At 39.4% G+C, this 26,006-nt stretch overlaps 2 protein-coding genes across 7 annotated transcripts in view; both read right to left on the reverse strand.

Moving 5' to 3' along the window:
- Positions 1-26,006, reverse strand: part of DNAJC6 (DnaJ heat shock protein family (Hsp40) member C6) — a 161,148-nt gene that overhangs the window by 127,727 nt on the left and 7,415 nt on the right. For 2 of the 6 annotated variants that reach the window (XM_060139833.1, XM_060139832.1), the window contains exons 2-3: positions 25,458-25,513; positions 24,948-25,043 (exon numbers count right to left, since the gene is read on the reverse strand). The exons of 2 other annotated variants lie outside the window; for them this stretch is intronic. The gene's annotated coding sequence lies outside the window, so the exon portion shown is untranslated. Of the gene's footprint in view, positions 1-20,234; positions 20,310-24,947; positions 25,044-25,457; positions 25,514-26,006 lie in introns of those variants that run through there. 2 more of the 6 variants (XM_060139831.1, XM_060139834.1) reach the window with 2 other exon arrangements.
- AK4 (adenylate kinase 4) overlaps positions 1-26,006 on the reverse strand; it is a 146,528-nt gene that overhangs the window by 14,962 nt on the left and 105,560 nt on the right. The gene's annotated exons all lie outside the window — the stretch shown is intronic.

Raw genomic sequence — 26,006 nt, forward strand, 5'->3', positions numbered from 1 at the left:
CTTGAGAGCCCTCTTTTTTTAACACTGGTTCCCAGATTTTCCCATTTATTTCACAGCAGCAAAAGTCACAGCTGGGTTCAATCTCTGCATCACCACCCCCCATTTGAAAAACGTATTCTAAATTTAAACCATACCGCACCAAACTAAAAATGGTTGAGAAAGGGGAACAAACATACCTTGTGCTGGGCTCTTGTTAGACTTCACAGGCACAAATTACCCTTTTTCCTAAGCATACAGAGTCAAATGATTCTTCGGTGATAAAATAGCCATCTCCAAGTTTGCATGAGATAAACGTTACCTGTTTCTAAATGACCAGGGAAGAGGTTGAAGAGGGCAGAAAAAAGAGTAGGGAGTTAACTGCTGACTCATGCAAGATGCCTTTGGGGTTCTGAGAATGTCATCCAGCTCCGGTGTTAGTGCGTGCTGGATTTTTCCTCATTCTTCATTTCCTGAACCAACCAGTTAGAAAAGTAAGACAGAACTAGGAGTCAGAAAGCCTGAGTGCCAGTCCCTGTTAAATGAGACACTCCACCAACTCTCATGTAATTTCCCCTTTCCAAGCTTCAGTCCTCTCTTTCTTAATCACCTTATGGATTGGAGGTTGAACTAGATCAATGAGTCTCAAGATTTCTTGTCTTTGGCACTTTTTTTGTATTTGACATTAAAACATTAGTTCTTTTTAAAATTTTTACTGACGTGTAAAAGACATACTAAAAAGTGATCAAATCATGTGTTCAGCTCAATGAATTTTCACAAACTGAATGTACCTAAAAAACCAGCAGCCGGATCTATTAACAGAACACTACCAGTATTGGAGTAGGGAAACACATCTGCTAAGACTGAAAACTAAGCACTAGCTTGTTTCATTTTAAAAGAAAATTTGGAAACACGTGGAAAACATTTCCACAAGTGGGTATGCACCAATCATTTTGGTCACCTTTTTGTTTTATGTCACATTTGAGTAGAGCTATTTATCGCCCTGATCTAATTCCTAGAACTATCTTAATGTGTATATGAGAAGAAAGGAGACTCTAGTACATAAGTGCTCAAAAAATGAGATGAACAAGTGAATGAACTGAACTTGCATTTGAAAAACTAAGGACATGGGCAGCAAAATGAAGGTCATGGATGCAACTAGCACTATAAATAACCTGCATCCTGGGAAGAATGTTGGGAAAAAAACATACTCTACTATGGTAAAAGGTTTGAATCAAGTGTTCTAAAACTTTCTGTAACTCAATCATTCAAATTATTTTGTAAATTTCAGAATCATATCTGAACTTGGGAAGTGAGAGTTGACAATTCCAAATCATAAAGTCACAAAAGTAGTAAACAGCAGGATGGAGGACCAGATTCAGGAAAATGAAAAAGTCATTTAGTATACATATTCTCTGGAAGAAAGCAACAAAAATGTGTAAGCATTTCAGAGAAAATGTGGGAAAAGAAGACACAAGTTTTTAATAAGCAAGAAACAATAGAATGACTAGAATAATAAAGAGTAAGTAGAAACCAACTGCACATACCTTTTGTAATTGACATAAGATGTTTAAAATGTCATTGATATCTTGGGTTTTTTGCTTTTTTCTTAATATAATCCACATTAAAAAGACAAAAACAACAACAAAAAAAACACGTTCTGGTTCAACTTCCAGCTATAACACAGTGGAATGCAGCAGACCAACATTTCTGCTGAGGGCAATTAGAAAAGCCAGATAAAAGCCAAAAACATCTGTTGAAGTACCAGGAGAGCTGCTGATTAGTCAGGATTTGAGGAGCCGGATAGCCAGATCTTGGAGAGATAGAAGGCCCAACTTTCTGCAAGGCCATTTTTCCCTCAAGGGTATTTGCTGATTCCTGGCATGGGGCAAGAAGTTGAGAAGCCAGGCAGAGAGTAGCTGCTAAGAAGCAGAGAAGCCTACAGGACTTCAGCCAGTCTTATGGGGCTGTAAAGACACAAAGTGGAGTTCAGGACTGAAAAGACACATGCTGGATGGGCTCAGAGAAGTGAGCCTGACATGAGCTTTTTCGCAGAAGTACTGCTAACTCAGCTGTACAGGGCTAGGGGCTCAGAAGCCGAGGAGAAAGGAGATGAAAAGCAGAATGAGCATTTTTTGCAGAGCAGAGTTTTCAGCAGACTCACGGTATAAGAAGACAAAAATTGGAGTTTAGGACCTGCTGAGGTTCTCATCTCAGGCTCTCAGTCAGCACCCCTGGGGATCTAGGGTTGAGGAAACCCAAAAGTGGACCAAATCTTAGGTGTCAGCAAAACAGCCTTAACTGGACTGAGTGCCTGATTGGATTGAGGCACTCTCTTTTCTACTGTGGGCAAAGAATATGGTAAATACTCTCATCAGAGAGAAGACATCATTCAGACCATCTTCATACACAATGCTGGACATTTAATAAAATATTGTCAAGCATATGAAGAAAGAAACCAAGAAGAAAAACAGAAAATGTAAACATACTCACAAGTGACCCATGTATTGGACTTATTAACCATGGTCTTTAAAGTGACTGTGATTAATATATTTGAGGAAATAGATGACAAGATGGTGAACCTGTTTTTCAATAATAAAATAAAAACTCTAAAACTGAAAAATACAAAATGAAATTAAACTAATAGACTGTGTAATAATAAATTAGACACAGCAAAGAGAGCTAGTGAACCTTAAAATAACAAAAAATAATCAAACTGAAAATGAGAAAAAGTAAGAATACAGATAATAAAGTAAGGGATACATGGAAGAGAGTAAAAAGTTCTAACATAAAAGACCGAAAAAGAGGGGAAAGAAGGGAGCAAAAATAATATTTGAAACAATAATGGCAGAGAATTATGAGAATTACAAAAATCATCAAGCTTCACATACTCAAGAAGGGCTGAAAACCCCAAGCAGGATGAACACAAGGAAATAAAATCATGCCTAGAAAAGCAGTTGAAAAACAAATATACAAAGAAAAGTGTTAAAAGTAGGCAAAGAAAAAAAGATGCAACATCAAATAGCAACAGTAAGACTGACAGCCCACTTTTCCAAGAAAGGATAAAAGCCAGAGACAGTGGAATGGCATCTTTAAAATGCTGTGTGTGTGTTGGGGGGGGGGGACTGCATTCCCAGGATTCTATTCACCTAATGAAATTATCTTCAAAAGCAAAGGCAAAGATAATTCATTTCCAGACCAAAAAAAAAACCTGAGAATATTCTTTTACAGAAAATATGACACAGAGGTAGTTGAGTATCACAAAAAAAAAAAGAAAGAAAGAAAATATGCACTACAAGAAATACAAACGAAGTCTTTTTTTTTTTTTTTTTTTAATTCAGAAGGAAAAGATCCCCAGGGGGAAACACAGAAATTCAGAAAGTAATGAAAAGCAATGGATAGGGTAAATGTGTCAGTAAACCTAAATGAAAATTGATTGTAAAAAACAATGACACTAGTGTCTCATGGGGGTTGAAATATAATTTAAATGAATTATAATAATGACACAAGAGGCAGAAGGTGGGGGAGGGAGGATGGATAAGGGGAGGACACAGGGTAGAGTGAAAGTGTTCTCAGAGTCTAACACTGTCTGGAATGCAATAAGTAAAAGCAGCACTGAGGTAATCACATATACACAAAATGAAAAGTAAAACGGGAACAAATGTGTAACATGCTAGCAGAGAGAAAAAAGGGAAAGTTAAAAATAATGCATGATTAGTCCAAAAAATAAAGCAAAAAAAGAAAGGAAGAAAGTGGTACATAAAACAGATGGAACACAAATAGGAAACAAACGTGAATAATTATATTAAATGCTTTAAATACTCAAACTAAAGACCAAAACTGTCAGGCTGGATTTTTAAAAACTCATTTACATGCTGCTTAAGAAGATTCAGAATAAACATAAGGGCATAGAAAAACTGAAGTATAAACATGGAAAAAGATATACCATGTACATATTGGCCCAAAGAAAGCTGTTATGGTTCCATTAAAATTAGAAAGGTAGACTTTAAAGCAGGAAGTAATACTAGAGACGAGGAGAGATACTTCACAATAAAGATACATCAATTCTAAATTTATATAGTATGCACCTAAAAACAGAGCCTCAAAGTTAATAAAACCAAGAGTTAGCAAATATAAAAAGAGAAACTTGAAATCTATAATCATAATGGGAAAGCTTAACCCTCTCTCAGTAACCAATAGATGAGAAAACAATATTAGTGGGGATATAGAAGACTTGTACTGTAACATTTTTAAAACTGACATCCTAGCATATATAGAATGTGTAACCAAACAACCTCAGTATGTGCATTGTTTTAGACACACAAGATATATATATAAAAATTGACAATATGCAGGGCCCTAAAGCAAGTAGAAACAAATTTTAAAGAACTAAAACCATTCAAAGTATATTCTTTGGAAAAAGAATAAAGGGAACCCAAACTGGAAAAGAAGAAGTAAAACTGTCACCGTTTGCAGACGACATGATACTATACATAGAAAATGCTAAAGATGCTACCAGAAAACTACTAGAGCTCATCAATGAATTCAGTAAAGTTGCAGGATACAAAATTAATGCACAGATATCTGTTGTGTTTCTATACACTAACAATGAAAGATCAGAAAGAGAAATTAAAGAAACAATCCCATTTACCATCACATCGAAAATAATAAAATACCTAGGAATAAACCTACCTAACAAGGCAAAAGACTTCTACTCTAAAAATTATAATATGCTGATGAAAGAAATCAAAGATGACACAAACAGATGGAAAGATATACCATGTTCATGGATTGGAAGAATCAATATTGTAAAAATGACTATATTACCCAAGGCAATCTACAGATTCAGTGCAATCCCTATCAAATTACCAATGGCATTTTTCACAGAACTACAACAAAAAATTCTTAAAATTTGTATGGAGGACTTCCCTGATGGTGCAGTGGTTAAGAATCTGCCTGCCAATGCAGGGGACATGGGTTTGAGCTCTGGTCCAGGAAGATTCCGCATGCCACAGAGCACCTAAGCCCGCGAGCCACAACTACTGAGCCCGCATGCCACAACTACTGAAGCCTGTGTGCCTAGAGCCCATGCGCTGCAACAAGAGAAGCCACCACAGTGAGAAGTCTGCACACCACAAGGAAGAGTAGCCCCCACTCGCCACGCCTAGAGAAAGTCCGCAAGCAGCAACAAAGACCCAACACAGCCAGAAATGAATAAATTAATTAAATTTGTATGGAGGCACAAAAGACCCCAGATAGCCAAAGCAATCTTGAGAAAGAAAAACAGAGCTGGAGGAATCAGTCTCCCTGATTTCAGACTATACTACAAAGCTACAGTCATCAAAACAGTATGGTACTATCATAAAAATGGACATATAAATCAATGGAACATGATAAAAAGCCCAGAAATTAACCCACGCACCTATGGTCAATTAATCTATGAAAAAGGAGGCATGACTATACAATGGAGAAAAGACAGTCTCTTCAATAAATGGTGCTGGGAAAACTGGACAGCTACATGTGAAAAAATAAATTAGAACATTTTTTTAACACCATACACAAAAACAAACTCAAAATGGATTAAAGACCTAAATGTAAGACTAAATGTAAGATACTAAATGTAAGATACTACACAACACTTATAGGAAAATACAGGCAGAACACTCTTTGACATAAATCACAGCAATATCTTTTTCGATCTGTCTCTTACTGTAATGGAAATAAAAACAAAAATAAACAAATGGGACCTAATTAAACTCAAACGTTTTGAACAGCAAAGGAAACCATAAACAAAACGAAAAGACAACCCACAGAATAGGAGAAACTATTTGCAAATGATGTGACTGACAAGGGATTTATCTCCAAATTTTACAAACAGCTTATCCAGCTCAATATCAAAAAAAAAAAAAAAACAAACCAACCCAATCAAAAAATGAGCAGAAGACTTAAAGAGACGTTTCTCCAAAGAAGCCATATACTTGGCCAAGAGGCAGATGAAAAAATGCTCAACATTGCTAATTATTAGAGAAATGCAAATCAAAACTACAATGAGATATCACCTCACACCAGTCAGAAAAGCCATCATCAAAAAGTCTACAAACAATAAATGCTGAAGAGGGTGTGGAGAAAAGGGAGCCCTCCTACACTGGTGGTGGGAATGTAAACTGGTACAGCCACTATGGAGAACAGTATGGAGGTTCCCTAAGAAACTAAAAACAGAGCTACCATACAATCCAGTAATCCCACTGCTGGGCATATATCTGAAGAAAAACATGGTTTGAAAGGATACATGCACCTCAATGTTCACTGCAGCACTGTTTACAAGAGCCAAGACATGGAAGCAACCTAAATGTCCATCGACAGATAAATGGATAAAGAAGGTGTGGTACAAACATACAATGGAATGTTACTCAGCCATTAAAAAGAATGAAATAATGCCACTTGTAGCAACATGAATGGACCTGGAGATTATCATACTAACTGAAGTAAGTCAGGCAGAGAAAGACAAATATCATATGACATCATTTATATGCAGAGTCTAAAAAAACTGATACAAACAAACTTATTTACAAAACAGAAACAGACTCACAGACTTATTAGAGGACAAATGTGGTTATCAGGGGGAAAGTGGGAGGAGGGATAGATTGGGAGTTTGGGACTGACATGTACACACTGCTATATTTAAAATATATAACCAACAAGGACCTACTGTATAGCATGGGGAACTCTGCTCAATACTCTGTAATAACCTAAACGGGAAAAGAATTTGAAAAAGAATAGAGGCATGTATATGTATAACTGAATCACTCTGTTGTACACCTGAAACTAACACAACATTGTTAATCAACTGTACTCCAATCTAAAATAAAAATTTTTTTAACTAATAAAATTAAAAAAATAAAACAAACTATATTCTCTGACCACAGCAAAAGTAAACTAGAAACAAAGAGCAAAAAGATAACTAGAAACTCCACCAACTGCTTAGATATTAAGAAGTACATTTCTACATGACTCTGTGTCCAAAAAATCACAATGGAAATTATAACTTAAACTAAATGACAATTAAAATATGACATAACAAAACTTGCAGGAGGCAGCTAAAGCATGCTTAGAGGAAAACTGATAGCCTTCAATGAAAATAGGTTTTATAAAGAATACTGAAGGACTTTCAAGATAGTGGAGGAGTAAGACATGGAGATCACCTTCTTCCCCACAAATACATCAGAAATACATCTACATGTGGAACAACTCCTACAGAACAACTACTGAATGCTGGCAGAAGGCCTCAGACTTCCCAAAAGATATATATTTTTTTTCCTTCTTTTCTTCTTGTGAGCATGCATGTGTATGCTTTTTGTGTGATTTTGTCTGTATAGCTTTGCTTTTACCATTTATCCTAGCGTTTTCTCTGTCGGTTTTTCTTTTTCTTTATTTTTATTACCTTTTTTTTTTTTTTTTTTTTGTGGTACGCGGGCCTCTCACTGTTGTGGCCTCTCCCGTTGCAGATCACAGGCTCCGGATGCGCAGGCTCAGCGGCCATGGCTCACGGGCCCAGCTGCTCCGCGGCATGTGTGATCTTCCCAGACCGGGGCACGAACCCGTTTCCCCTGCATCGGCAGGTGGACTCTCAACCACTGCGCCACCAGGGAAGCCCTACTTTTTTTTTTATATTTTTAATAAATTTTTTATTTTAATAATATTTCTTTTCATTTATTTTTTTCTCCCTTTTCTTCTGAGCCATGTGGCTGACAGGGTCTTGGTGCTCCAGCCAGGTGTCAGACCTGTGCCTCTGAGGTGGGAGAGCCAAGTTCAGGACATTGGTCCACCAGAGACCTCCCAGCTCAACTTAATACCAAACAGCAAAAGCGCTCCCAGAGATCTCCATCTCAACATTAAGATCCAGCTCCACTCAATGACCAGCAAGCTACAGTGCTGGACACCCTATACCAAACAACTAGCAAGACAAGAACACAACCCCACCCATCAGCAGAGAGGCTGCCTGAAGTCACGATAAGGTCACAGGCACCCCAAAACACACCACTGGACATGGTCCTGCCCACCAGAAAGGCAAGATCCAGCCTCATCCACCAGAACACAGGCACCAGTCCCCTCCACCAGAAGGCTACCCAACCCACTGAACCAACCTTTGCCACTGGGGGGAGACACCAAAAACAATGGGAACTACGAAACTGAAGCCTGCAAAAAGGAGACCCCAAACACAGTAAGTTAGGCAAAATGAGAAGACACAGAAACACACAGCAGATGAGGGAGCAGGTAAAAACCCATCAGACCAAACAAATGTAGAGGAAATAGGCAGTTTACCTGAAAAAGAATTCAGAGTAATGACAGTAAAGATGATCCAAAATGTTGGAAACAGAATGCAGAAAATAAAAGAAACGTTTAACAAAGACCTAGAAGAACTAAAGAGCAAACAACCGATGATGAACAACACAATAAATGAGATTAAAACTTCTCTAGAAGGAATCAATAGCATAATAACTGAGTCAGAAGAACAGATAAGTGACCTGGAAGATAAAAAAGTGGAAATAACTACCACAGAGCAGAATAAGGAAACAAGAATGAAAAGAATTGAGGACAGCCTCAAAGACCTCTGGGACAACATTTAATGCACCAACATTCCAATTACAGGGGTCCCAGAAGAAGAAGAGAAAAAGAACGGGACTGAGAAAATATTTGAATAGAGTATACTTGAAAACTTCCCTAATATGGGAAAGGAAAGATTCAATCAAGTCCAGGAAGAGCAGAGAGTCCCATACAGGATAAATCCAAGGAGAAACACAGCAAGACACACTTTAATCAAACTATCAAAAATTAAATACAAAGAAAAAATATTAAAAGCAGCAAGAGGAAAACAACAAATAACATACAAGGGAATCCCCATAAGGTTAACAGCTGATCTTTCAGCAGAAACTCTGTAAGCCAGAAGGGAGTGGCAGGACATATTTAAAGTGATGAAAGAGAAAAACCTACATCCAAGATTACTCTACCCAGCAAGGATCTCATTCAGATTCGACGGAGAAATTAAAACCCTTACAGACAAGCAAAAGCTAAGAGAATTCAGCACCACCAAACCAGCCTTACAACAAATGCTAAAGGAACTTCTAGGCAGGAAACACTAGAGATGGAAAACACCTACAATAACAAACCCAAAACAATCAACAAAATGGTAATAGGAACATACGTATTGATAACTACCTTAAATGTAAACAGATTAAATGCTCCAACCAAAAGACACAGACTGGCTGAATGGATACAAAAACAATATATATGCTGTCTACAAGAGACCAACCTCAGACGTAGGGACAAATACAGACTGAAAGTGAGGGGATGGAAAAAGATATTCCATGCAAAAGGAAACCAAAAGAAAGCTGGAGTAGCAATTCTCATATCAGACAAAATAGACTTTAAAATAAAGACTATTAGAAGAGACAAAGAAGGACACTACATCATGATCAAGGGATCGATCCAAGAAGAAGATATATCAATTGTAAATATTTATACACCCAACATAGGAGCACCACAATACATAAGGCAAATGCTAACAGCCATAAAAAGGGAAATCGACAGTAACACAATCATAGTAGGGGACTTTAAAACCCAACTTTCACCAATGGACAGATCATCCAAAATGAAAATAAATAAGGAAACACAAGCTTTAAATGATACATTAAACAAGATGGACTTAATTGATATTTATAGAACATGCATCCAAAAATAACAGAATACAGTTTCTTCTCAAGTGCTCATGGAACATTCTCCAGGATAGATCATATCTTGGGTCACAAATCAAGCATTGGTAAATTTAAGAAAATTGAAATTGTATCAAGTATCTTTTCCGTCCACAATGCTATGAGACTAGATATCAATTACAGGGGAAAATCTGTAAAAAATACAAACACATGGTGGCTAAACAATACATTACTTAATAACGAAGAGATCACTGAAGAAATCAAAGAGGAAATCAAAAAATACCTAGAGGGGCTTCCCTGGTGGCACAGTGGTTGAGAGTCTGCCTGCCGATGCAGGGGACACGGGTTCATGCCCCAGTCCGGGAGGATCCCACATGCCGCAGAGTGGCTGCACCCGTGAGCCATGGCCGCTGAGCCTCTGCGTCCAGAGCCTGTGATCCGCAATGGAGAGGCCATAGCAGTGAGAGGCCCGCGTACCACAAAAAAACAAAAACAAAAACAAAAAAACCTAGAAACATATGACAGTGATAACATGATGACCCAAAACCTATGGGATGCAGCAAAAGCAGTTCTAAGGGGGAAGTTTATAGCAATACAATCCTACCTCAAGAAACAAGAAACATCTCAGAAAAACAACCTAACCTTACACCTAAAGCAATTAGAGAACGAAGAACAAAAAAACCCTAAAGTTAGCAGAAGAAATCATAATGATCAGATCAGAAGTAAATGAAAAAGAAATGAAGAAAACAATAGCAAAGATCAATAAAACTAAAAGTTGGTTCTTTGAGAAGGTAAACAAAATTGATAAACCATTAGCCAGACTCATCAAGAAAAGAAGGGAGAAGACTCAAATCAATAGATTTAGAAATGAAAAAGAAGTAACAACTGACACTGCAGAAATACAAAGGATCATGAGAGATTACTACAGGCAACTACATGCCAATAAAATGGACAGCCTGGAAGAAATGGACAAATTCTTAGAAAAGCACAAGCTTCTGAGACTGAACCAGGAAGAAATAGAGAATATAAACACACCAATCACAAGCACTGAAATTAAGACTGTGATTAAAAATTTTCCAACAAAAGCCCAGGACCAGATGACTTCAGAGGCGAATTCTATCAAATATTTAGAGAAGACATAACACCTACCCTTCTCAAACTCTTCCAAAATACAGCAGAGGGAGGAACACTCCCAAACTCATTCTACGGGGCTACCATTACCCTAATACCAAAACCAGAGAAAGATGTCACAAAGAAAGAAAACTACAGGCCAATATTACTGATGAACATAGATGCAAAAATCCTCAACAAAATAGTAGCAAAGAGAATCCAACAGCGCATGAAAAGGATTACACACCATGATCAAGTGGGGTTTATCCCAGGAATGCAAGGATTCTTCAATACATGCAAATCAATCAATGTGATAAACCAGATTAACAAGTTGAAGGAGAAAAACCATATGATCATCTCAATAGATGCAGAGAAAGCTTTCGACAAAATTCAACACCCATTTATGATTAAAAACCCTCCAGAGAGGAGGCATAGAGGGAACTTACTTCAACATAATAAAGGCCATATATGACAAACCCACAGCAAACATCTGTCTCAATGATGAAAAACTGAAACCATTTCCTCTAAGATCAGGAATAAAATAAGGTTGTCCACTCTCACCACTATTATTCAACATAGTTTTGGAAGTTTTAGCCACATCAATCAGAGAAGAAAAAGAAATAAAAGGGATCCAAATCGAAAAAGAAGAAGTAAAGCTGGCACTGTTTGCAGATGACATGATACTATACGTAGAGAATCCTAAAGATGCTACCAGAAAACTACTAGAGCTAATTAATGAATTTGGTAAAGTAGCAGGATACAAAATTAATACACAGAAATCTCTTGCATTCCTATACACTAATGATGAAAAATCTGAATGAGAAATTAAGGAAACACTCCCATTTATGACTGCAACAAAAAGAATAACATACCTAGGAATAAACCTACCTAAGGAGACAAAAGACCTGTATGCAGAAAACTATAAGACACTGATGAAAGAAATTAAAGATGATACAAATAGATGGAGAGTTACACCATGTTCTTGGATTGGAAGAATCAACATTGTGAAAATGACTATGCTACCCAAAGCAATCTACAGATTCAGTGCAATCCCTATCAAACTACCAATGGCATTTTTCACAGAACTAGAACAAAAAATTTCACATTTTGTATAGAAACACAAAAGACCCCAAATAGCCAAAGCAATCTTGAGAAAGAAAAATGGAGCTGGAGGAATCATGTTCCTGAATTTCAGACAATACTGCAAAGCTACAGTAATCAAGACAGTATGGTATTGGCACAAAAACAGAAATATAAATGATTGGAACAGGATAGAAAGCCCAGAGATAAACCCACGCACATATGGTCACCTTATTTTTGATAAAGGAGCAAGAATATAGAATGGAGAAAAGACAGCCTCTTCAATAAGTGGTGCTGGGAAAACTGGACAGCTACATGTAAAAGAATGAAATTAGAATACTCCCGAACACCATACACAAAAATAAACTCAAAATGGATTAAAGACCTAAATGTAAGGCCAGACACTATAAAACTCTTATAGAAAAGCACAGGCAGAACACTCTATGACATAAATCACAGCAAGATCCTTTTTGACCCACCTCCTAGAGAAATGGAAATAAAAACAAAAATAAACAAATGGGACCTAATGAAACTTCAAAGCTTTTGCACAGCAAAGGAAACCATAAACAAGACGAAAAGACAACCCTCAGAATGGGAGAAAATATTCGCAAATGAATCAACTGACAAAGGATTAATCTCCGAAATTTACAAGTAGCTCATGTAGCTCAATATTAAAAAAACAAACAACCCAATCCAAAAATGGGCAGAAGACCTAAATAGACATTTCTCCAAAGAAGATATACAGATTGCAAACACATGAAAGGATGCTCCACATCACTAATTATTAGAGAAATGCAAATCAGAACTACAATGAGGTATTATCTCACACCAGTCAGAATGGCCATCATCAAAAAATCTACAAACAATAAATGCTGGAGAGGGTGTGGAGAAAAGGAATCCTCATGCACTGTTGGTGGGAGTTTAAATTGATACAGCCACCTTGGAGAACAGTATGGAGGTTCCTTAAAAAACTAAAAATAGAACTACCATACGACCCAGCAATCCCAATACTGGGCATATACCCTGAGAAAACCATAATTCAAAAAGAGTCATGTACCACAATGTTTACTGCAGCTCTATTTACAATAGCCAGGACATGGAAGCAACCTAAGTGTCCATCGACAGATGAATGGATAAAGAAGATGTGGCACATATATACAATGGAATATTACTCAGCCATAAAAGGAAATGAAATTGAGTTATTTGTAGTGAGGTGGATGGACCCAGAGGCTGTCATACAGGGTGAAGTAAGTCAGAAAGAGAAAAACAAATACCGTATACTAACACATATATATGAAATCTAAAAAAAAAAATGTTCTGAAGAACCTAGGGGCAGGACAGGAATAAAGATGCAGACGTAGAGAATGGACTTGAGAACATGGAGAGTGGGAAGGGTAAGCTGGGACCAAGTGAGAGAGTGGCATGGACATATATACACTACCAAATGTGAAATAGATAGCTAGTGGGAAGCAGCCACGTAGCACAGGGACATCAGCTCGGTGCTTTGTGACCATCTGGAAGGGTGGGATAGGGAGGGTGGGAAGGAGACGCAAGAGGAAGGAGATATGGGGAGGTATGTATATGTATAGCTGATTCACTTTGTTGCAGGGCAGAAACTGACACACCATTGTGGAGCAGTTATACTCCAATAAAGATGTTAAAAAAAAAAAAGAAATACAACTGTCTTTATTTATAGAAAACCAAATACCTACAAAAATCTAAAAACTATTTAATAAGTTAATTTAGGAAGGTCACTGAAATAAGGTCAACAAATAAAAATTAACTATATTTCTATATTCTAACAGCAAACAATTAGAAAATGAAATTTTAAAATGCCAGTTACAGTAGCATAAATATATATTACCAGTGACATCATTTTTTAGATTTATATCACCTATATCCCAGTATTTCTGCCCTTAAAGAGGGCAGTTTGTGCTCACCTCAATCTTGTTGTCCTAATTTTATTAAAGGAACCAGAATTATAGAATTGAATATATAATCTCCAAAAGTTTTGATGTTGGCTGAAATTCTTTTAAATTATTAAAGAGGTAAAAATAAAGTCATTTTGTACACTCTGAGTAACATATATATATACAAATAAAAAATATTTTGTATTTCCTTGTTTAGTATCTCAAAATGAAATTTAAAGATAAAATATCCTACCTAACACACAATTAAACAACAATAACTATACCACACATACCAACAACAGTGTAAAAGAGAAAGGAAAGAAAAGTTAATAAATATAGCAAAACAATATGGATTTCAATATGCAAATACTCAAGAAAGACTATATTAGATGACATTAATAGTCAGATACATGTACAAGTACATAGGCTGAATGAGACAGGTGTGTCGTTTTGATGTCTCAAACCAATTGACGCTTTGGGTAAGTGATTTTTCCAAACAAAATTAAGTGTAATCTTTCCTTGCTTTACACAACATTTTTAATCCCAGAAACTTCAGTGTATATGTAATACCAACTTATATTCTAGGCTCAGAAAAGTATAGAGGGTTTACACTTATGTCTTCAGCAAAACATCTGAAAGTTGCACAGGACAAGAGATAATTAAATTCATCATTACATGGAACAGTCCGGAACATTGCAGGACATCTATCATTTCCCAGTGAATGCTGCTACAGCCCCTTGCATATTTCTAGTATGTTCCACAGGAAGCAGTATTGTGTCCATCTGAGAAGCAATGGCATAGTCCAGGCTCTAAACCCAGCTCTATCTCATGCTAGCCGTGAAAGCTGAGAACTCACTCAGCCATTTACAGATCACCCCAACCAATACACGTCGTTTGCCTGACCTATGCAGTCCCAAGCAGCAAGCACAAATTCTTGAAAGAATCTGAGTCTTCTCTAAAGGTAGTCATGGTTGTTAAAAAAAAAAAAAACAAAAAAAAAACACACACAACATTTTTGGATTTCCTTGCACTTACTTCATTTTGAATTACAGATTGGGGGATGTACACCATAGTGTTTTAAATATTTAGAGTTTAAAAGTCTGGATCTGACCATATTCAAACTCCCAATCAGATTCTGTAATAACTTTCAGGAAAAAATCAGATTCTTTCAGGAATCAGTGTGCTCTAATCCTAGTTTTACCATGTTAAAATGTTATGCATAACTTTATTTGCTCACAAAATGTCATGTTTGTTATTTTGAAATAAAACATAGAAAAATTGAAAAGAGAACTATTTGCCCTAAACTGTTGTAGGGAAAATAAAATGTTTCCACCCAAACTTTCAAACTCTCCACTCCTATTCTTTCGTATCTCTGCTTCTAAAACCTTACTCATAAAAGAGAGAACTTACAAAATAAAAGGAAAATTTGCAGCTGAACTTAAGAGTTAAAATGCCTATTTTCCAAATAATCACAATCTAGAAAAATACACAAAAGCCATCATTTTCTATGGTTCACATTTCCCTTTTTATAATAAGTAAATTAATTCTAGCAATAAATGATGTTGAAAATTTTATTAAAAACTCTGCAATTTTCCCACGCTACTCATTCTCAAAGCCCTTGCCTACCACGTGAATGGTTTTGAAGGTAAAATGAGCTGGGTTTGAATCCCGGCTCTGCCACTTACTAGCTATGTGCCCTGTAAAAAGTTCTTAATCCATTTCTTTACATGTAAAATACCCCCAACCTTGCAGTGCTGTGACAATGTGTAAAGTACCTTGAAAAGAGCTTTTCACATACTACTTGTTCATTAAATAGGAGCTATGGCTGTTATTATTATAATTAGCTGTCATGCTTGCCAATACCTACTTATTAACTCATTCAACTATTTTCTTCTGAGTTGCCTCATACAGAATTTTTTTTTCCTGGTTTGCAAAGCATTTTGAGATGTGCTGGGTAAATGCTATACAATGCCTTTTGTGTTTAAAAGCCTCACTGGACTGTCTTAAGACAAGATGTACTAAAAAGAGAAAAAAGAAAGAAAGGCATTTATTAAACCACAGCTCAACATTTACAGAACACTAGTCATGTGATGGTAGCTTATAAAATTCAGTTTTTGCCTACCAACAGCCTGATGCTTTATTTGTCCCTGTCAACCTCTTAAAATTTTACCTGGTGCTTGTTTTCAAGGAGAGTTGACTTCCAAACAATGCACAACATTTTAATAGTTTTCCTGTGGTACTTTTCAGCACAAAGACTCTAATTTTTAGATATTTGTGTTTCATATTCAGGTCACCAACTGGCACTTTGGAACCTACAAATAGCTCTCATGGTATAGTTACCACGGTCATACGTTCTCTTCAACATGCTCACACACCCCACCTCACATCTCACACTCAGCTGGTGCTGTCAACACATGCCCATCTCCCGGCCCTGAAAGGATTCTTTGATCCCTAAGAGGTTAGCTTAGAAGGGTCTTGGGGGAAACACAATAATTCATAACCTATTTGGGGTCTTAGACCCCTTGGAAAGTCTGAGGAAAACTACTGACATTCTCAACATACATAAAAATGGACTGCATTTCATAGACTCCTTGACAAACTAGGAAGCTGTGATTGATTTCAGTGTTTCTCCAACTCTTTTGACTGGGATTCACAGCGAGAAACTGATCTGACATCAATACAGCCCATATCTACATACATAAACAAACATAAACATCTAAAACAGAAGTTACAGGAAACAATTATTTACACTTACCATATGCAATGGTTTCTGACATTTTCTATTCTATTTCATCTTTCTAAAAGGTTGCTTGAGACTCACTAAATTGCTTTCTTACCACCCACAATCTGAAGAACAGTCATCTGGTCTAACAGTTATCCATTTTAGAGATAAGGAAACAGGTCCGAAAAAATCATGGGTATTGTGCTAGGTCACCAGTGAGTTAGTGGCAAAACAAGCCAGAACCTAACCACCCTGACTTCCAACCAAGGCTCCTTCCAGAACAAAGTGAAACAAAAATTCTAAATACCAACTCCCCTAAAAAAGCAGCTGGGGATTTGAAGCCTAAAGCATCCTGCCTGACACACTGAGAAACTGCGAGTGTTTCAATTCCAAATGGTGGTGAATATTAACCTAACATGAGCCTCCAGCTCAGGCAGTCTTAACTTTTTCTAAACCATGCCCCTGGCCTAGCATGACATGGCACATAAGCACATTTTTTTCTTTCCAGAAACCTTTTCTCCAGCTACTGAAAACGACACAGGAAAGGCCAACATTCTCCCTGAGTTTATTTAAAATGTTCTGATTACACAGACACAGGTTTTATTTGTCCATGAGAGCTTGGCTTAGAAACAGCAGTAGACAGGCACTCTTTGCATTTACCAGGGCCATGCAAATCTGTTTTCCTCCTCGCTAAGGCTGTTTAATCAAAATTTAAACATCAAAACCGCAGAGATCGCTATGTGGAACCGACACCAGCTACCCCAGACCCTTTTAAAGCCTCAGTTATAGTAAGTGAAATTGCTTAAGAGCCTTCATCACAAGCAGCGTGATAGATTAAAATACCAGCCTTCCTACCGGCATCAGGCTGTGTGTGGTTTTGTTTGGTTGGTTGCTTTTTGTTTGTTTTTAATATGGAATAAACATCACTGTTCATTACAAGTTGAGAATCTTGTAACATGCCAGAGAGTGTGCCTGAGGACTGGGCTGGTGAAGGCCAAGCGGGCGGCCCTGCATGCAGTTAGGAGAAGGCTTGGGGCCTGGGCGGTCTCACCAATGAAGAGAACCACCCGGCTCCGGTGTTGCGGAGGGTCGGTGGGCGTGAGCAACCTGCTCCGGCGCTGTGTGCCAGCCTCCACCTGAGCACCCAAGCCCGGTGCCCAAGGGCAAAGTGCTGGGGCCTCCTTAACGCAGAGCGTGCTGGGAGGAGAGGGAGGGGTGGAAATTGCTGCAGAGAGGCTTGAGGTGAGATCAGCGAACGCCTGCTGGGGAAAAGGGGGGCGGGCAAACCCTAAAATTAGCTGGGGGGAGGCAGGGGCTGAGCCAGGCTACGCGGAGATTCGGCGGCTGCCCCGGAGCTTTCCCGGGAGCCCAGCCGCCCTGCGCCTTCCTCCTGCGGCAGGACCAGGAGCCGCACCTACGCAACACCACGGAAGGGCTCCTTCCTGGGAACAGGATTGGGGAACGCGTGTATCCTCCCGAGCCTTGGGATCTATCGCTCCTCCCCCATCTGCGGCAGAAAATGTTAAAGACCCTCGGAATTTGAAACCCCAGAATCCTCCAGAATCCTTGTTGTTGAACTTAATATTTATTTGGCTGGCTCATTTGAGAGACCTGACCTTTCCTGAGTTTTCATTTAAATCCGTTTCTCTCCTCCCCCATGCCTCAAGCGGAATTGGTTGGGGGGAGGGGGCGAGAGCGAGGGGGGGGGATGCGAAGGGGGGTTGTTACCAGGGATCTAGGGGATGGAAGCTAGCAGAGTGGGGGGAGTTTGCATCTGAATATCTCTCTGCAAGATAAACACTTCTGAAGGTCAGTGACGGCTCCCCATTGGATCCTCCCGAAAAGGTGAATGTTCATTAAAGGCTTCTCCCTCTACATTTTTCTTAAGAACCCAAACTGTAAAAGTCCGAAGTATTTCAGATATTGCAATTCCAATAATGCACCGGAAACTTATATATTAATTAAGTATTCTGAACACTTGCAAAATAAAAGGGAACTATTATAAGGAAGTCTGTGAAATGTAAATATGTGTCATTCAGCCAAGATTAAATGAAGAATGCAAAAATGTTATATTTAGTAGCACAAAAATGGAAAACTGAATGACAATATTTGGAAACCAGAAATCAGTTATTTTTAAAAGTCACGTTTATTATTATATACTAGAATTTTTAAATAATATATGCACACTAATTTTAAATCAGCCATTTAATAGACACTAAACATGTCCATGGAGTGACATCTTATCCCTAGCCTCTTTTACCTACCCTCTGCAGTCGGCCCCTTACCTTTATTTTCAGAATCTTTCATTCTCTCCTTCCTCCCTCTGCTGCAAAGGAGCAGGAAAGTCCGGCTGGTTCTGCAACCCTGACTTTGGATTTGTCATTCAGACAGTCAGCGGTCTTGGGGGAGAAGTCCCTCAGCCGAGGAGCACCGGGCTCTGGTAATTGCATGCAAGTCAGCGTGCAGGGGTTATAATTTTGCTTATGCTGGAGCAGAAAGGATGGGGAATGAAGACAGACGTAAACACAAATTCCAAAACATGGCATGGAACTGGATCTGGAGCCTAGGCTTGCCTTTCCTTGCAGTAGGTTAGGGAATCAACTGTTCAGTGCCTCCTCGTCTCTGGAGAGATTTGATTCAAGTTGAAAGAGGACCACATGTGCCGTGCACCAAGCTTATTCTCAAATGGAGACCTTCACTTTGGAGGGGGATTAAGAGCCCTGTGCTTGTTTCCTCTTACATATTCATTCATTCAGCAAACACTTCTTTTACCTCTCTGTGGACCAGGCTCTATGCTAAGTATTGCGGACAGAACAGTGACGGGAACCAGCCCCAGTCCTCAAGCCACTCACCGGCTGTTACAATGCAGAGGCATACAGTGCCATCCAATGACCTATGTCTGCTGAATGGACCTGGGTTATTGAACCCAGTTCACCCAGGTGTAAGTTGGTACTCAAGGCTTTAGTGATTGGTCTTAAGCCACTGGATGGCTGAGACAGAAATGGATCTGTGGAAGCCAGACCAAATCCCCTCTCTGCTAGACAGCAAGGAGTACTCAAGCAAATCTTTCAATCATCCAATGCAAACTTACTTCCAATCATTACATACCTCAGATTCATTCTTTCATTCATTCACTCAATAACGGTTATTTGTGCCAGGCACAACTCCACCTGTTAGCAATTCAAGAGTGCAGGAAACAGACCAAGTCCCTGCTCTCGTGGCTATCACATTTGGGTGGGAGGATTCAGACAGGCCATAAACAAACAAATATAAACATATAATAAATGGCAGTAAATGCCGTGAAGAAGAATGAAGCATGATAATGAGGTAACAGAGCTGCCATTTTAGATAGTGTGGCCAGGGGAGGTGCCATTGAACTTGTTTTACAGAAAATGAACCAGTCATCACAGTCCCTTCCAAACATCTTCACTTAGAAATTGTTTTTTGAGTTGCAAACCCTCACAACTTCCTCTGCTCCAAGTGCACTCACTTATGGGTAGTGTTTATTCCCCAATATACAGACTGGTAAACTGACATCCAGAATGATTAACTGACCCAATCCAGGACCTCACTCACCTCCAAGATGGAAGAAGAGCAACAAAAAGAAATGCACCAACCTGCGCTCATCCCCAGAAATTGCTGGGTTAAGTACAATATTGAAAAGGAAAATTTGCCAGAGTAGGAGGTGAGAAAAGAGGGTTGAAGACCTCTCTCTACCACTATTACCTGAGTGGCGTAGAGCAGGTGATTTAACCTCTCTGGTACCAGTTTCCTCATCTGTAAAGTGGGGCTAATCATCCGTGCCCTGTGTGTGGTCCAGGCTGTTCAGAAGATCAAAAGGGAGAGCAGATGTGGTACTTTGTAAACTAAGTTCTACATAAGTGTAAAGGATAATTATCAACATGCTTGGGCACATTAAGAGAACTAATTGCTAGTGTTTACCTGCTCTCTACGGCAGCCCGAGAGTCAAATATAGCTATAGAGGGAAAGCCTGTCGTGGCCACTAGGGGTCCTGGAGTTGATTTCTAGCCGCCACAATTTAAAGACTCCCTTAAAGTTTGGGGAAATTTTATTTTGTTTTTGTTCCCATCTTTCCTTGACAGTGGATAATATCCTTATGCATCCTTGACAACTTAAGGCCAATGAGGAACATCTGCCTTCATTGGAACTCTTCACTGGCCACCAAATGAGGCATGTTGCCCCATAAACCACATCAAAGAAACGGGCATCTCCATCTCCAAGGACCAAGGCCAGGGCAGCCAAAACGTACCCAGTTAGGAGCACCTTTAGGGGCAGATAGGGTGAAGGAGGGGGTGATGAGAAGACACCATCCGTGTACTCTTTCATCCAATAAATATTCATTATGCCAGACACTGCTCTGAAGACTGAGAATGACACAGTGCTGAACAAAACATTCTGTCCTCAAAGAGCTTGTGGTCTCAGAACAAGAGGTTTCTACAACGTATACTGATTTACTGAGTTAGGCCGAGGACTGGGTCTGAATAGTAGGGCAAGGGCTATAAAGCAGGAGAGACCAGGTTCAAACATGGGCTCTGCCACTTCCTGGCTCCTAGAGTAAGCTGGGATATGTTCCTGCACCTCTCTAAGTCTCCATTTCCTGATCTGTAAGATGAAGATACTGAAGGCACCTACCTCCTAGGGTAGGATGAGGCTCAAATGAGTTAATGCATGTAAAGTACAGAGCACAAAGCCTGACACATAAAGGGAGGGCTCCATAAATGCTGTAAGACTAATATTATCACCTACTGACCTGGATCAAGTGTACCCCTCTGCACCTCAGTTTCCTCATAAAATGCAGAAAATAATAACTAGTTTATATGGCTATTGTGAGAATTACATATCAGGAAGAAGATAAAGCCCTGGTGTAAAGGATTAGCTCACCCCCTGCCAGGCTCACTCCAGGCCCTTTTTCATCAAGCAGGCTCCCCAGGAAAAAAGACAAAGCCTGGGAGGAGTGAGGAAGTGGGAGAGAGCCTGCCATTTATGTTAACAAGGAAGCAATTTTTTTACAAGAGTATGATCATTTCTAGGGTTACCTGCATTTTACTCAACACTGTATTTTGAAAAGTTTCAAAATACAAAGAGTTGGAAGAATTGCATGGCAAACATCTTCAAGTACGTTTTGCTAAATTTGCTCTGTCACATAGATGTTCATCTTTCTATTCATCCTTAACAGATTTTTTTAAATTAAGTTGAAAGAGATTTGAAGTCCTCTTCAGATAAGAAGAGCCTTTATTTTCCCTGATACAAATTTTACAGAAGCCTTACACTGGCTGATTCTGTGGCCATTCCAAGCAGGGTCAGGTAAATTCTTAGAAGCCTTGTCTTGCCCACAGTAAACCTCAAGGCCACACCCAGCTGAGGGACAAGGATAGACTCAAGCCTTGGAGCCTTCCAGAACAAGGCACTGCCTCATGCTTCCAATAAACTGGTACCAACAACCATTCTAAACATCCATTAATGGAAACGATGCTCCATCTCAATAACCGGGTTTAGGGAAAGCTTCAGGCAGGCTCCACTGGCCACAAGTCCCTGCACAGCTCTGCACAGTCCTTGTCTTGTTGGATGCCACTTCTGAGTCATTAGACCGGTGAGTCATGCCCAGCAAGGGAGGCCATCTTGAGAGCAAAACCAAAGAGAATTTTCAAGAACAATGAGTGACACCCTGAATTGAAAGAGAATAAGGCTCTTCATTGTCCTAGCAAAACAAAAATGAAAGAAAAAAAACGCTGCTGTTAACACTGTGGGTTCAACTTCCCAGCTGTAAATTTTACTCCGAAGAAAAACTCAGCAACAAAGGCTTTTATATTCCCTTGGAAATCTGAGAGCAAAAGAGACTGGGAGGATATTTCTCAAATTGGGCAGACCCAATGATCTTTCGGTAACTTGCCTGGACCCTCTCTTCTGGATTAGTCATTCATTTCCAAAACATGCCAGGGTGGGGTGACAGGAGAATGACTTCACCTGCACCACCGCATTCGGTCTTCCCCCAGCCACGCCTGTCTGGTTTGCTCAGAGCATCCAAGTGGCCGTAAGCGAGATGAACTGGAGTGAGAAAACTGCTGACTGGGGGCTGGGGAGGGGATGGGGCTTTGTGATTAGGGTCACCGCAGAGAAGGGCAGCATGACTATAAGAAAAGCTGGGTGTGCTCCGATGAAGCCAAGCCACAAGGCAAGGGGAAGAGAATTAACACATGGAGTACCCACTGTGTGCAAGGCAGTCTTCTTATCATCATCACCATCCTTTTAAAGAACTTATTTGCCAAGCATGGCCTTTAGAGCGAGGACTTTCACAGCACACTGCCTGGGTTTGCATCCCAGCTTACTAGTTGTGTAACTTTGGAAACATTACTTATCCTCTTTGTGTTTCGGTTTTCTCGTTCATAAAATAGAGACTGTAAAACAGGGTTATTGTAAGAATTAAATAAAATTAAAATATTCACAGGTTTAGGACCACGGCTGGCACACGGTAAGCAAGGCATGCACGTTAACGCTTGCCAGTCCGTCTTTTTTAGATGAGAAAAAATGAGGCAGAAAGAAGAAAGGAGACTTGCCAAAGGACACATAGCAAAAAAGTAGCAGAGCCAGGATACTGCCTGTCATTTACTTCTCACAACACCCCTGTGACGGAAGTGACATCATCTTCCTTCTATTGATGAGAGCTTGGAAGCCCAAGAGCTTAGTAACCTGCTCATCGCACAAGCTGGCAAATGGGAGAGTTAAGACTGAAAAACCCACATTCACTGTCTTTAAAGCCTTTGCACATCCCACTAGGCCAACGGTTCTCAAAGGTTAGCACACACCAGAATTACTGCAGGGCTTGGTAAAGCACAGGTTGCTGGGTCCCACCTCCAGAGTCTCTGCTTTGGTAGCTCTGAGGTGGGCTCCAAGAATTTGCATTTCTAGCAAGTTCCAGGAGACACTGTTGCTGCTGGTCTGGAGACAACCCTTGAGAACTACTACTCTACAATCGGGCACCTGTATGCAGAACAGAGGGTAGGAGAAGGTATGGGGCCTAATGGGTATAGGTCCCACTCCGGCAAAGGGTTGGCTACTTCACAGAGCCTAGCAAATATATTTTGCATTTATATGGTCCTTTCATAGTTATGATATCATTTGATCTTTCCAATATCCCTAGGTAGTGACCATTATCTCCATTCAATGTGATTTGTTTTTAGGGACATATGGCCAAAAAATGGCAGTAAGGATAAACCACAGTTCACCTGACAAGTGTTCTGTCCTTTCCTCCAGGTAACTAGTCCTGGAAAGCACTACCTGCGGATAGACTGACTCCAGGTCCAACCTGTGTCTTCCCAGGGAATAACTGAAGTTCAGGAAAGGGCACTTCGGCCACCAGCGTTTGCAGGAGGCAATTTCTGGGGGGAAGAGCTCAGGACTGGTTTTCTACCATCATTTCAAGGACTAGGAAAGCCTACTGCTCACAAAATACTTCCACCAACTATCCGCTCCCGTCTCTATAAGCTAAAGCTTTGCTATTTGACGTAAATCTGGTTCTCTGCAAAAGCTGGAAGCAATTTAGGGGCTTAATTTCTACTGAACACAGCCTGTTCATTTAGAACAGCTTGCATGGTTAGTAGATTTTTTTAAGTTGCTTGGACATATAAGCAGGTAAATCATTGGTATCCAAAAGATTTCAAGAACTCCTATGAGTAGATTTTTAAAAAAACATGAACCACCAAAAAAAAAAAACATAAACAGGCGTTCACACATGTCTTGGTCACACATGGCCAATATTCATGTGAAAAGATCTCCAGCTTCATTATTCGTCAGGGAAATTCAATATAAAAGCACCATGCAGTACCACTTCATACGCATCAAAAAATTCTGACAGTACTGAGTATTAGCAAGGAAGTAAGGAATCAATATATACATCCCAGAGGATTCATTCATTACTTAACCATTCATTCATTATTATCCAATAACTAAATAAACATATTTATTGAATGTCTTCTATATTCAGGATACAATATTAAGCTAAACAGATGCCAGAGGTCCCCAGAAGCTATGCTACTTCTCATCTGTAGCCTCCTGCTGAAAAAAAAAGGAAGGGAGGGTAGAAAGAAGGATAGTGATGTAGAAGGCCTTCTGATTGGTCCAGAAGGGATTGCGGCCCCTGAAGAGCTTCCAGCCATGTTTTATTCCCACCGCTCATTGAACTTTCCATATTTGGGGTGTGATCATATGGTGCAATATCTGGACTAATATTAATAAAAATAACAACCACCACCTTGTGAGCTACTATGTACCAAGCACTTTATATACAATAACCCATATAATCATCACAGGAACATTATAACATAGGAGTATCATCCTTATTTTACGTATGATAGATAACTGAGTTTTAGAAAGATTTAGCACCCTGCCCAAGATCACACAGCTTATTAGTGTGCCACTTACTAGTGGCAGATTCAAATCATCGTCTGTCTGGCACCAAAGCATATGATTGTAGATGCCCCAAGTGACGCTGACATCATCGTGAGAAATTCAGGCCACCTTTAAGAAAAATTAAATAAAATTGGGATATGGATTTCATTCACTGCATAATATTCATTAATTTTACTTCTTCCCTCCATGTGTATAGATACTGGCACATGTTTATTTTGTGCCGATGTGGCAGAAAGGAAGCTGTGTGGGTAGTCAGGCCTGAATTGGCCACACACCAGTCCTATGACCTCTTGCAAGTTACTCCGTCTCTTGCTTCACTTTCCTCATCTACAAAATGGGGGAAATAAATACCATCTGTCCTCCCTCCTTCCAAGGTTAGTTAAGATCTAAACAAGACCTTATAGTTGACCTACTCCATAAACTGTAAAGTATCATATAACATAAGACATTATAATGGCCTCATCTCCAGGTTGTAGGGGGGAAGGGGAAGTAGGGAAATACAGTGATCTGCCAAGATCCTACCTAAGAAAAGAGAGGTGTGGCGTGGCAATGGGCCCCAGGTAAGCCATGGGTGAACTCTACAATGGGAACAAAGAAGAAAAAGAGAGGATGGTTGTGGACACAGTATACACCTGGGTTTAAAAATTATAAAACTAAAAAACTTATTCTAACCCAATTTACTGCAGTGGGAATACCCATTTATTCCTCTGTTGTAAAACATTCACACAACACCTGGAGTAACACTATGCATATAAGGATCACTCAAGGAATACTTGTTGCAATTACCAATCTATTCAACTACTCAGGCAAGCTAAAGAAAAGGGGCGGTCAGCCTTTAGACCTACTAAGTTTCCGCAACAGTTCTTGATGCAGTGTGGAAGGAATTAATTGGCGCATTCACTAAAAGTAATAACACGTCCTTTGAAAGCCGGCAAGATGACAAGGCCAAGCCACAGAGCCTCCCTAACCATCAACAATAGAAAAGCTTGTTTCTAACACAATAATTGGTGTTGTTTCTAACACAAATATTTGAAGGATAATTATTTTTGCTCTTTGTCAAATTTCTTTTTA

The sequence above is a fragment of the Lagenorhynchus albirostris genome, chromosome 2, assembly GCF_949774975.1.
Source record: "Lagenorhynchus albirostris chromosome 2, mLagAlb1.1, whole genome shotgun sequence".
NCBI lineage: Eukaryota > Metazoa > Chordata > Mammalia > Artiodactyla > Delphinidae > Lagenorhynchus > Lagenorhynchus albirostris.